A 13485-nucleotide genomic window follows, 5' to 3' on the forward strand; every position below is an offset into this window, starting at 1 on the left:
ACTCACTCTTCTCTCACTCACACCCACTCTGTAATTAACCTATAGCTATCTCAGGGCCGCACAAAAATCTAATCACTGACTGCCATTTACTGAACCCCTGAGCCGAATCTTCACGGATCGATCGGCAATTTAGCTAATCACTTGTGTGAGTGTAGATTGTATTGATATTGCACATATTGATCGTTTTAAAAACAGCAGCTTGAACTGCTGCTTTAATCGGTCAACATATATCACTTTAAGGGCCGAAAAAGAGGTCATTTATAAAGTTAATTAGCTGATATACCCGGCGTTGCCCGGGCGTGGAAGGGCAGGGGTTGGGGGGCAAGTGGCGTGGAAGGGCGGGGAGGGCAAAGGGCACGGAGGGGCGGGGGGGCAAAGGGCAGGGAGGGGCGGGGGTACCAAAGGGCAGGGAGGGGCGGGGTGCCAAAGGGCAGGGAGGGGCAGGGAGGGGCAAGGGGGCAGGGAGGGGCAAGAGGGCAGGGAGGAGCAAGAGGGCAGGGTGGCAGGGGGGACAAGAGGGCAGGGGGGGCAAGAGGGCAGGGGGGCAAGAGGGCAGGGAGGGAGGCAAAGGGCAGGGGGCAAAAGGGCAGGGAGGGAGGGGGGCAAAAGGGCAGGGAGGGAGGGAGGCAAAGGGCACGGGGGGCAAGAGGGCAGGGAGGGCAAATGGCAGGGGGGGCAAAGGGCAGGGAGTGAGGGGGGCGAGGGGGGCAAAGGGCAGGGGGGGCAAGAGTGCAGGGAGGGGGGCGAGGGGGGCAAAGGGCAGGGGGGGCAAGAGTGCAGGGAGGGGGGCAAGAGGGCAGGGAGGGAGGGGGGCAAGAGGCCAAAGGGCAGGGGGGCAAAGGGCAGGGTGGCAAAGGGCAGGGGGAAAGGGCAGGGGTCAAAGGGCAGGGGTCAAGGGGCAGGGGGGGCAAAGGGCAGGGGGGCAAAGGGCAAGGGGGCAAAGGGCAGGGTGAGTCAGGGATGCGTTAAATAACCCATTCCCCTGCGTTTACTCACCTTGCACACGGCCGCGCTCCTCTTCCTATGGGTACCGGCCGCCCTCCTCCACCACCTCGGGCTCCTCCACGGAGAGGCTGAGACGCTCCGGTGAGGAAGTGCTGCGCCTCCCGCGGGGAGAGGCGGAGACAGCCGGAGGAGCGGCCTGTGTGAGGGGAGAGCCGCGTGCTCTGTGTGTGTGTGGGGGGGGGGGTGAGCGAGGGGGGGGGGTGAGCGGGGGGGTGAGCGGGGGGGGGGTGAGCGCCGGGTGAGGGAGTGGCCTATGGGTGTTGAGAGCCGTGGGGAGGTGAGAGTCCTGCGCTGTGTCCCGGCCGCTCGCTCCATTCCCCCGCTGACTGTAGCGGCGCTGGGGGGGGGGGGGAGGAAAAAGCGCGGGAAAGCGGGAGACCCGGGGAGAGGAGGTGCGCGCGGGTCCCGATGAGCGCCGCGGTGTGTGTGTGTGTCGTCACTCCGCCTCAGGCCAATGAGAGGTGTGCGGGGGCGGGCGGGCCAAGGGAGCAATCTCATTGGCCTGGCCCAAGGTCCAATGAGATTGCCGCTAGGGACACAGGGAGGGACACAGGGAGACACATACAGACAGACAGGCAACGACACATAGGACACTTTGAGAAATATATATAGTAAGATATAAGATAAGATGTTTACGTGAATGTTTTGCTATATAAGGCCCATGATCTGGGCGTGTGCCAGATAGCATAGAACACAGAGTAACGACACTTTGTGACACTCAGCGGCATCTTGTCACTTTGTTTTGTCACTGTTGAAGATAAATAAAACTTTGTTATTTTTTTCATTATTCCCTTTTAAGTTATTGGTACATATGAGGTGCATTTGAAATCCTGGTTTAATAGGAATAATTATTTCCTGATGATTTCATCGCGCTAAATGCAAATAATATGTACTTGGAGTGCAATATAGAGGGACTTAGCGTGAGAGCTATACCTCACCACAACAAGTTGCTCAAATATGACTTTGTTACTGTGAATTACTTTCCTGTGAAAGGAAACAGAAACTTATTTAAACACACTAACCTAAAAAGTTGCCAGGAGAAATCTCTGGGGTGGGGAAAGGAAGCCTATTCTGGAACTAGGGCCACATGTGGGATGTGGATGAGGCCAGATAGCGTAACTCGTCCTCCTTTGAAAGCACACCAAGTCCTGTTATATTTTCTTAACTTTATTGGGAAAGCATCAGACATATAAAGGCACTTGTAGCTGGTATGGTGTGGGGAGAGAGTGCTTCTCTAGGGTGAAGGTGCTTTGTAGGTAGAGGAAGGTAAAAACGGAATGGCCTTGCCAGGGAGAAGAGAACACAAGAGGTACTCACTCAGCCTGCTTAGGATAGAAAGGAAGTGAGGGGTGCCTGGGAAACAGGAATAGTCTCAGGACTAAACTAACTTATCAACAGAGACAGGGGGGGTGGATTGACCCATTCTCAGCTAGGAGAATTGGGAGGTTGCTAGGGCAACCAGCTACAGGCTGGGTGGAGAAGGAACATGTTACAAAATGTATCAGTTACACAGGCACTGTGTGTTTTCAGAGCAGAGAAGCATGCAACTGAAATATAGAAAGCTGGCAGTGAGAGCTGCAGGGGGGGGGAACAGAAATGAATAATCCTGTTCCAGGGCAAAGCCAGAGAGAACCCTTACAGCGTATATACAGTTTATACAGCGTATAAATGTACGTAGGATATAACTGCAGGCCAAGCTCTGTGTACACATGGTGGGGCTGATGGATGCGCCCGATATTTTAATGGAAAATGACTTTAATAAATAAAGCTCCCCCAAAGTCTGAGGCCGATGCTAAAATCGGTGAGAGAGGACAGGTCTGTCTCCTCTGTATCTCGCTCCCTCATCTCTCTCCATGAATTTGGAGTTCTTGTTCTCTCTAGAAATAGCTGCTCTCTTTCTCCCTACCTGTCTGTGGCTCCCCTTGCTTCTCCCCTCTCCCCCCTCAGTCTCTCCCTTCTGCCTCTTTCTCCCTTTTACCCTTTCTGCTTGTAGGTCTCTTGCACGCCTCTTTCTCTCTATCTTTCTTTTTCTTTCACCCTCAGTCTCTCACCCCCTTTCCCCCCCTCAGTCTCTCTGACTCCTTCCCCCTCAGTATCTTCTCTTCTCTTACCCATTTTCCCATAGTCTCTCTCCCCCTTCCCCCTCAGTCTATCTCATCTCCCCTCAGTATCTTATCCTTCTTTCTTATCCACTCCCCCTCAGTCTCTCTCCCCCTCCTTTCCCTCTCGGTCTCTACCCACCCCCACTTCCACCTTTCCCCCTCAGTCTCTCTCCCCCTCCCCCTCAGTCTCTACCTCCTCCTTTCCCCCTCAGTCTCTACCCACCCCCACTTCCCCCTTTCCCCCTCAGTCTCTCCCCACCCCCACTTCCCCCTTTACCCCTCAGTCTCTACCCACCCCCACTTCCCCCTTTCCCCCTCAGTCTCTCCCCACCCCCAGTTCCCCCTTTCCCCCTCAGTCTCTACCCACGCCCACTTCCTCCTTTTCCCCTCAGTTTCTACCCCTTTCCACCTCTCTTTCCCCCTCAGTCTCTCCCCTCTCCCCACTCAGTCTCTTCCCCCCTCAGTCTCTTCCCCCCTCAGTCTCCTCTCTCCCCTCAGTCTCTTTACCCCCTCAGTCTCTCCCAACCAGTCTCCCCCCCCCCCTCAGTCTCTCCCCCCCCTCAGTCTCTCCTCCCCCCCCTCAGTCTCTCCTCCCCCCCCTCAGTCTCTCCTCCCCCCCCTCAGTCTCTCCTCCCCCCTCAGTCTCTCCCCCCCCTCAGTCTCTCCCCCCCGTCTCTCCCCCCCCTCAGTCTCTTCCCCCAGTCTCCCCCCTCAGTCTCTCCCTCCCCCCCTCTTTCCCCCTCAGTCTCTCCCTCCCCCCCTCTTTCCCCCTCAGTCTCTCCTCCCCCCGCAGTCTCTCTGGATGAGGAAGTCTCTTGGCTCTGTGTCTCTCTCCTCCCTCTCTCTTGATGAGGAAGTGCTGCAGTCTGAGGAGAGACAGACAGTAAGAGACACCCGAGGACAGCGGCATACAGAGAGACTGTCAGGAAGAGACAGGCCCTGAAGGAGACACGTGGGAGTGACCCTGCAGCAGAGACTCAGAGATATGCAGTAAGTGAGAGGGATATCTGAGAGTCCCACTGTAACTCGGACAGGGGACATGCAGCGAGGGGACAGGGGACATGCAGCGAGGGGACAGGGGACATGCAGTGAGGGGACAGGGAGACATGCAGTGAGGAGACAGGGGACATGCAGTGAGGGGACAGGGAGACATGCAGTGCTGGGACAGGGAACATGCAGTGAGGGGACAGGGGACATGCAGTGCTGGGACAGGGGACATGCAGTGAGGGGACAGGGGACATGCAGCGAGGGGACAGGGTACATGCAGCGAGGGGACAGGGGACATGCAGCGAGGGGACAGGGGACATGCAGTGCTGGGGCAGGGGACATGCAGTGAGGGGACAGGGGACATGCAGCGAGGGGACAGGGTACATGCAGCGAGGGGACAGGGGACATGCAGTGAGGGGACAGGGGACATGCAGTGTTGGGACAGGGGGCACGCAGTGCTGGGACAGGGGACAGGCTGTGAGGGGACAGGGAGACATGCAGTGAGGAGACAGGGGACATGCAGTAAGGGGACAGGGAGACATGCAGTGAGAGGACAGGGAGACATGCAGTGAGGGGACAGGGAATGCAGTGCTGGGACAGGGGACATGCAGTGCTGGGACAGAGGACAGGCAGTGAGGAGACAGGGTACATGCAGTGAGGGGACAGGGTACATGCAGTGAGGGGACATGCAGTGAGGGGACAGGGGACAAGCAGTGAGGGGACATACATGCAGTGCTGGGACATGCAGTGCTGGGACAGGGGACATGCAGTGCTGGGACATGCAGTGAGGGGACATGAGACATGCAGTGAGGGGACATTCAGTGAGGGGACAGGTGTCATGCAGTGTTGGGACAGGGGGCACACAGTGCTGGGACAGGGAGACATGCAGTGAGGGGACAGGGAATGCAGTGCTGGGACAGGGGACATGCAGTGCTGGGACAGAGGATAGGCAGTGAGGAGACAGGGGACATGCAGTGAGGGGACATGCAGTGAGGGGACAGGGTACATGCAGTGAGGGGACATGCAGTGCTGGGACAGGGGACATGCAGTGAGGGGACATGAGACATGCAGTGAGGGGACATTCAGTGAGGGGACAGGTGTCATGCAGTGATGGGACAGGGGACATTGGACATGCGGTGCTGGGACAAGGGACATGCAGTGAGGGGATGGGGGACATGCAGTGCTGGGACAGGGGACAAGCAGTGAGGGGACAGGGGACATTCAGCGAGGGGACAGGTATCATGCAGTGCTGGGACAGGGGATATTGCACATGCAGTGAGGGGACAGGAGACATGCAGTGAAGGTACAGGGGACGGGTCATGCAGTGCTGGGACAGGTGTCATGCAGTGAGGGGACAGGGGACATGAAGTGCTGGGGGGGCATGCAGTGCTGGGACAGGGGGCATGCAGTGAGGGGACAGGGGGCATGCAGTGCTGGGACATGTAGTGTTGGGACAGGGGACACGCAGTGCTGAGACAGGGGACATGCAATGGGGGGACAGGGGACATGCAGTGAGGGGACAGGGGACATGCAGTGAGGGGACAGGGGACATGCAGTGCTGGGACATGCAGTGCTGGGACAGGGGACATGCAGTGCAGCGACAGGGGACATGCAGTGAGGGGACAGGTGTCATGCAGTACTGGGACAGGGGACATTGGACATGCAGTTCTGCGACAGGGGACATGCAGTGAGGGGACAGGGGACATGCAGTGCTGGGACATGCAGTGCTGGGACAGGGGACATGCAGTGCTGCGACAGGGGACATGCAGTGAGGGGACAGGGGACATGCAGTGCTGGAACATGCAGTGCTGGGACGGAGCAGGTGTCATGCAGTGCTGGGACAGGTGTCATGCAGTGCTGGGACAGGTGTCACACAGTGCTGGGAAAGGAGACAGGGGACATGCAGTGATGGGACAGGGAACAGGTGACAGGCGTGTTGGGACAGGTGTAATGCAGTGCTGGGACAGGGAACATGCAGTGATATAACACTGGACAGGTGACATGCAGTGCTGGGACTGGGAGATATGCAGTACTGGGTCAGGGTACAGGATACAGGTGTCAGGCAGTGCTGGGGCAGGGGACATGCAGTGTCGGGACATGGTACAGGTGTCATGCAGTGCTGGGACTGGGTACAGGTGACATGCAGTGCTGGGACAGGGTACAGGTGACATGCAGTGCTGGGAAAGGGTACAGGTGACATGCAGTGCTGGGACAGGGTACAGGTGACATGCAGTGCTGGGACAGGGTACAGGTGACATGCAGTGCTGGGACAGGGTACAGGTGACATGCAGTGCTGGGAAAGGGTACAGGTGACATGCAGTGCTGGGACAGGGTACAGGTGACATGCAGTGCTGGGACAGGGTACAGGTGACATGCAGTGCTGGGACAGGTGACATGCAGTGCTGGGACTGGGTACAGGTGACATGCAGTGCTGGAATTGGGAGACATGCAGTGCTGGGACAGGGTACAGGTGACATGCAGTGCTGGGACAGGGTACAGGTGACATGCAGTGCTGGGAAAGGGTACAGGTGACATGCAGTGGTGGGACAGGGTACAGGTGACATGCAGTGGTGGGACAGGGTACAGGTGACATGCAGTGCTGGGACAGGGTACAGGTGACATGCAGTGCTGGGACAGGGTACAGGTGACATGCAGTGCTGGGACAGGGTACAGGTGACATGCAGTGCTGGGACAGGGTACATGTGACATGCAGTGCTGGGAAAGGGTACAGGATACAGGTGTCAGGCAGTGCTGGGGCAGGGGACATGCAGTGTCGGGACATGGTACAGGTGTCATGCAGTGCTGGGACAGGGTACAGGTGACATGCAGTGCTGGGACAGGTGACATGCAGTGCTGGGACTGGGTACAGGTGACATGCAGTGCTGGAATTGGGAGACATGCAGTGCTGGGACAGGGTACAGGTGACATGCAGTGCTGGGACGGTACAGGTGACATGCACTGCTGGGAAAGGGTACAGGTGACATGCAGGGGTGGGACAGGGTACAGGTGACATGCAGTGCTGGGACAGGGTACAGGTGACATGCAGTGCTGGGACAGGGTACAGGTGACATGCAGTGCTGGGACAGGGTACAGGTGACATGCAGTGCTGGGACAGGGTACAGGTGACATGCAGTGCTGGGACAGGGTACAGGTGACATGCAGTGCTGGGACAGGGTACAGGTGACATGCAGTGCTGGGACAGGGTACAGGTGACATGCAGTGCTGGGACAGGGTACAGGTGACATGCAGTGCTGGGACAGGGTACAGGTGACATGCAGTGCTGGGAAAGGGTACAGGTGACATGCAGTGCTGGGACAGGGTACAGGTGACATGCAGTGCTGGGACAGGGTACAGGTGACATGCAGTGCTGGGACAGGGTACAGGTGACATGCAGTGCTGGGACAGGGTACAGGTGACATGCAGTGCTGGGACAGGGTACAGGTGACATGCAGTGCTGGGACAGGTGACATTCAATCCTCTATCACGATTACTCGCCATTTATACAGTCTATGGGGTCTTTGTACTAAGGCAATTTGGAGCAGAATTGGCGCAAATGGCATCATTCTTGTGTTGCGTCCCTTTTTATGTGAATGTGTCAGGGTCTTCGCTCCAGGTTAGCGCTGTGTGTGTCCGCGCGGGGTTTGGGGAGTGTCCATTGGAGCAGTTACTTGACACATGGATGATAATGAGATTGATTAAAATCTGCGCCTGCGAGCGTCACTTTTTCTCCTTTCAACCTGCGTCCAAAAATCTGCCGGATCTGACGGGGCTTTAACTTGCTTAAAAATCGGCGTCAGACCGAAGAACCCGGGGCAACAAACTTGGTTCATACGACGCACTTTTGGAGTGTGTCAAAACAAGTCGCCCTGTGTGAAGACCAGCGCCAGAGAGGATGATTCTCCACCAAGACAAATAGAAGGATTTGGACCACGTGACCCGAGTCTGCAGAACTTCTGAGAGGTGATTAAACACCCGGTGGCATCACTTAATATACGTCAATTCACCTTAATATAATAATAATAGTTATTATTATTATCTGGTATCATTAGTCAGGTTTTCAGGGATTCTTTAAATACATGTACAGAAAAAGACGCGGGCGCCGCCCTGCGCTGTTCCTCATTTCCGTGGCTTCACCAGGTGCCCACAGTAATGGTAATTAGCAACCTGGCTGCAGTGGAAACCAGTACTGCAGAAACTGTGCAAACGTGAGCCTGACATCTGCACACCCAGGACTTCTGAAACATAGGATTTAATGGCGTATAAGAACCACTTGTCTCTTGGTCCTTTTGGTTTCTTTCACATTCGTATTTATCCCAGTAATGTTTGAATTCCCTAACTGTATTAGCCCCTACCACCTCTGCTGGGTGACTACTCCCTGAATCCACCACACTTTCCTTGAAGAAGCACTCCCTCACGTTTCCCCTTAGCGGCAGGGGGCGACCTCTTTGCTGCACTTCTCTTTCTCTGAAACATGCTTCGCTCTGAAACCTTGTGAATACCCTTTTCTATATTGAACGTACGTATCCTATCCCCCCTCTCCCTGCTCCGAGCTGGACATGTGGAGGTTCCTGTTAGTGTAATCCCCAGAAAGATTGTGAAACTCGCGAAGCTTAATTTAACTCCTCTGTCTGAAAACGGTTAAGAGATCAGTCTCGACAGCATCAAATGTAATTTATGTTAGTAATATATTTAATAGGTTTAGTGCAGCTCCAGTCCTCAAGGGCCACCAGCAGGTCAGGTGTTAAGGATATCCCTGCTTCAGCACAGGTGGCTCAATCAGTCCCAGCTTCAGCACAGATGGCTTAGGCCTCGGCCAAGCTTCCCGCTGGCGTGCTGAGGCGCGCTGAGGCTCAGGGAAAGCGGGTGTTTTCCCTGGCCTTGCGGGTGCTTTCCCTGCGCGCCGTCAGGGGGCGGGCCAGTGACGTCACGGAGCTGGTTCGCCCTCATTGGGCGAACCGCTCACGTGACCGGCCCTGCGCTCCGGCAAGCGGGGGAATTTTAAATTCCCCTAAGACCTACGCTTCCGCGCGCTTGCGGAAGCGCAGGTGAGCCCCTACTAAAGCCGCTCTAATTGCTGCTGTAGGGGCTCAGTGCTGAGCGGAAGCGCGCCTCCGCCAGCAAGCAACAAACATGGACGAGGCCTTAGTCTTTGACTGAGCCACTGATTGAGCCACCTGTGCTGAAACAGGGATATCCTGAAAACCTGACCTGTTGGTGGCCCTTGAGGACTGGAGTTGGCCTCCCTTGGTTTAGTGTATAGAGCAGGCCTGCACAACTCCAGTCCTCGAGGGCCGCAAACAGGCCAGGTTTTTAGGATATCCCTAAATCAGCACAGCTGGCTCAATTAGTGGCTCAGTCATATTGAGCCAGCTGTGCTGAAGTAGGGATATCCTGAAAACCTGGCCTGTTTGCGGCCCTCGAGGACTGGAGTTGTGCAGGCCTGGTATAGAGTCTTCAAAAAAAGTCTTACAAGTATTGTATATTTGCCGAAGCGAAAACAACACGAACGTCATATATAGAATTATCGCGGGAGTATTTTACTGGGCTTAGTTTTTCTGCCCTTACTTCTCTCTTGGCCTGGCCCTTCTTTCCTATTTGGATATATTTTTAACCATGTATTATTTGTCATCTTAACTCCGTGCCCAGGACACATACGTGAGAACGAGCGGTAACTCTCAATGTATTACTTCCTGGTAACACATGTTATAAATGAAATAATATAACAGGAACAGGCGGCAATAAGTCTGAGATAGTATTGTGTCGGAGCAATGACCGGCCTTAGCCGGGGTAGGGGATTGGGCCCCAGAAAGCAGAACCTTGTATCTAGCTGTATCATATCTGGGCATCGTTAGTAGGATGTCTGCATCTAGTTTCTTTAGGGAATTGAAAGAGGAACCCCCCTCCCCCCCCCGAACAGTGACCCCGAAGACAGAGCCTGTGTCTGGCTATTCGTCACATTGTGGCAGAATGTATTTCTGTGTAAATGTCTCGCCAGGCTGCAGTGGTAAATGCACTAACTTCAGACCACATTAGTCCCTTTGCTTCTCATGGGATAAAACATTTTTTATAATCAAATGAAAGGGATTCCATTCTATAAGCAGCAATGCCCCATTTTATTTTTCTGGTACCTAAACAAGGGGGTTCCTCATCCGCGGCCCCCCCCCCGACCGCCAAAGTTTGTTTGTGTCCGTTTCTGACACAAAATATTCAAAAATTTGGGTGTGAGGCCCGATCTCGCTCTGGCCTTATAATGCGCTCTGGAGAAAAGATGACCCAAAGGCGCTCTGTCTCCACCAGGCAAGTATTCTTACCCAGGGGTAAAAGCTGAACCTGTCCTGTTTGAGTTGTTTTGATTATTTTGCTTGCGCCCTATCTCTATCAGGGGAGCGATGAGGCAGCAGGAAGTCACGGATATATGAATCCAGTGACATGCAGGATTCGTGGCTAATCCCGTTTCACTGGGAATGTGTGTCCTGGTGGTTAACCACTGGCCTATGAAGTGGGTTTAAAAGAACAGCTGCCAGCTCCCCTTACTCGAGTACTAAAAGTTGTAAGCTCTTTGGATTCATTAAGTCATTGGGAATTTTCCAGGCGCTATTCTCTAACTTGGCACTTTGGTAAAAAAAAAAAAAGCCTCAATCACCCAGATGTATCCCCTAACCCTCTGAGTGCCTGACGACGTTCCCTGCATGCCATAAGGGCCGCAGTCTAAGGACTGTGTATGGTACATCATGTTAGAAATGCTCGTTCTCTAGGGGAGCGGTGAACGTGATCGTAACAGAAGCTCGCGTTGTGGGGGGCTCCCAGCGATCGCGCGAGATCACTGCGCCGACTGATCACGCGAGATCGCGATCCAGAAGACCAATCTTTTGGCACTCCAAGGGTTAAACATAGTAGTCCTAAAAATATTGACCTGTATACACACAAATGACCAAGATTTAACCCATTAAACATCGCCGCGGTCCTTTTGTAACCATAGTATGTTGTGCTTCGTGTGATTGCACCTGTGGGTGCCCCGGTGTTTGGAAAGCTCTTGGCTCCGAGGAGTACGCCGCCGGCCTGCAGCGCTCTGCGGGATACACCGCCGGCCTGCAGCGCTCTGCGGGATACACCGCCGGCCTGCAGCGCTCTGCGGGATACACCGCCGGCCTGCAGCGCTCTGCGGGATACACCGCCGGCCTGCAGCGCTCTGCGGGATACACCGCCGGCCTGCAGCGCTCTGCGGGATACACCGCCGGCCTGCAGCGCGCTGCGGGATACACCGCCGGCCTGCAGCGCTCTGCGGGATACACCGCCGGCCTGCAGCGCTCTGCGGGATACACCGCCGGCCTGCAGCGCTCTGCGGGATACACCGCCGGCCTGCAGCGCTCTGCGGGATACACCGCCGGCCTGCAGCGCTCTGCGGGATACACCGCCGGCCTGCAGCGCTCTGCAGGATACACCGCCGGCCTGCAGCGCTCTGCGGGATACACCGCCGGCCTGCAGCGCTCTGCGGGATACACCGCCGGCCTGCAGCGCTCTGCGGGATACACCGCCGGCCTGCAGCGCTCTGCGGGATACACCGCCGGCCTGCAGCGCTCTGCGGGATACACCGCCGGCCTGCAGCGCTCTGCAGGATACACCGCCGGCCTGCAGCGCTCTGCGGGATACACCGCCGGCCTGCAGCGCTCTGCAGGATACACCGCCGGCCTGCAGCGCTCTGCGGGATACACCGCCGGCCTGCAGCGCTCTGCAGGATACACCGCCGGCCTGCAGCGCTCTGCAGGATACACCGCCGGCCTGCAGCGCTCTGCAGGATACACCGCCGGCCTGTAGCGCTCTGCAGGAGTACACCGCCGGCCTGCAGCGCTCTGCGGGATACACCGCCGGCCTGCAGCGCTCTGCGGGATACACCGCCGGCCTGCAGCGCTCTGCAGGATACACCGCCGGCCTGCAGCGCTCTGCAGGAGTACACCGCCGGCCTGCAGCGCTCTGCGGGATACACCGCCGGCCTGCAGCGCTCTGCAGGATACACCGCCGGCCTGCAGCGCTCTGCAGGACACACCGCCGGCCTGCAGCGCTCTGCAGGACACACACCCCTCCTCAATCACATTTCCGAAGCGGCTACGAAACTGAGATGTAAAAAGAGGAACTACTGAGGGTGTTTGTGTACACAGCAGCCGTGCCAGCGAGGATGGGGAGCGCGGACTCAGCACGTACCCCACCGCCGCCGACTGTACGGGGTACGTATCAATCTACAGTTGTCTGTATATAACCCCAACCATGTGTTTTAGTATTTATAGCTTTATATTTAAATACGGGCAAACCTAAGAGCTGAACTTTGGGGCAACGAAATCTCAACCGGAAGAGCTTACACTCTCACTCACAGTATGGGGAGGCCTCAGTATGGGGAGACCTCAGTATGGGGAGACCTCAGTATGGGGAGGCCTCAGTATGGGGAGACCTCAGTATGGGGAGGCCTCAGTATGGGGAGGCCTCAGTATGGGGAGACCTCAGTATGGGGAGGCCTCAGTATGGGGAGACGTCAGTATGGGGAGACCTCAGTATGGGGAGGCCTCAGTATGGGGAGACCTCAGTATGGGGAGGCCTCAGTATGGGGAGACCTCAGTATGGGGAGGCCTCAGTATGGGGAGACGTCAGTATGGGGAGACCTCAGTATGGGGAGACCTCAGTATGGGGGAGACCTCAGTATGGGGAGACCTCAGTATGGGGGAGACCTCAGTATGGGGGAGACCTCAGTATGGGGGAGACCTCAGTATGGGGAGGCCTCAGTATGGGGAGACCTCAGGGCAGACGAGGTCCGGCAGCATTTCTTGGGAGGAGGTTTAACGGGAAACTTTGTTTAGTGATCATGGAATTATTAGCAATAACAGTTCCCACCACAAGTCGGTATTTAAAGTTGAATTTAATGTGGTTCAGATATAAATAAATAAAATGTGTTTAGGGAAAAAAAAATATGATTGAGTCACTGTCTTAAACATCTCACTATAAAATGCGTTCTTCTGTCCCAGAGCGGCGCGGACACAGGATACAGGGTACAGGATACAGGGTACAGGGTACAGGATACAGGGTACAGGGTGCAGGATACAGGATACAGGGTACAGGATACAGGGTGCAGGGTGCAGGATACAGGGTGCAGGGTACAGGGTGCAGGATACAGGGTACAGGGTGCAGGATACAGGGTACAGGGTACAGGGTACAGGGTGCAGGATACAGGGTGCAGGATACAGGGTACAGGGTGCAGGGTGCAGGATACAGGGTACAGGATACAGGATACAGGGTACAGGGTACAGGGTACAGGGTGCAGGATACAGGGTGCAGGATACAGGGTACAGGGTGCAGGATACAGGGTACAGGATACAGGGTGCAGGATACAGGGTACAGGGTGCAG

The 13485-nt window shown here is 55.9% G+C and overlaps 1 protein-coding gene across 1 annotated transcript in view; it reads left to right on the forward strand.

The window, feature by feature from the left end:
* The first annotated feature begins 3915 nt into the window (after positions 1 to 3915).
* LRRK1 (leucine rich repeat kinase 1) overlaps positions 3916 to 13485 on the forward strand; it is an 85311-nt gene continuing 75741 nt past the window's right edge. Inside the window, 1 exon segment of the mRNA XM_075575291.1 lies at positions 3916 to 4097. The gene's annotated coding sequence lies outside the window, so the exon portion shown is untranslated.

The sequence above is a fragment of the Ascaphus truei genome, chromosome 18 (genome assembly GCF_040206685.1).
Source record: "Ascaphus truei isolate aAscTru1 chromosome 18, aAscTru1.hap1, whole genome shotgun sequence".
In the NCBI taxonomy this organism is placed as follows: domain Eukaryota; kingdom Metazoa; phylum Chordata; class Amphibia; order Anura; family Ascaphidae; genus Ascaphus; species Ascaphus truei.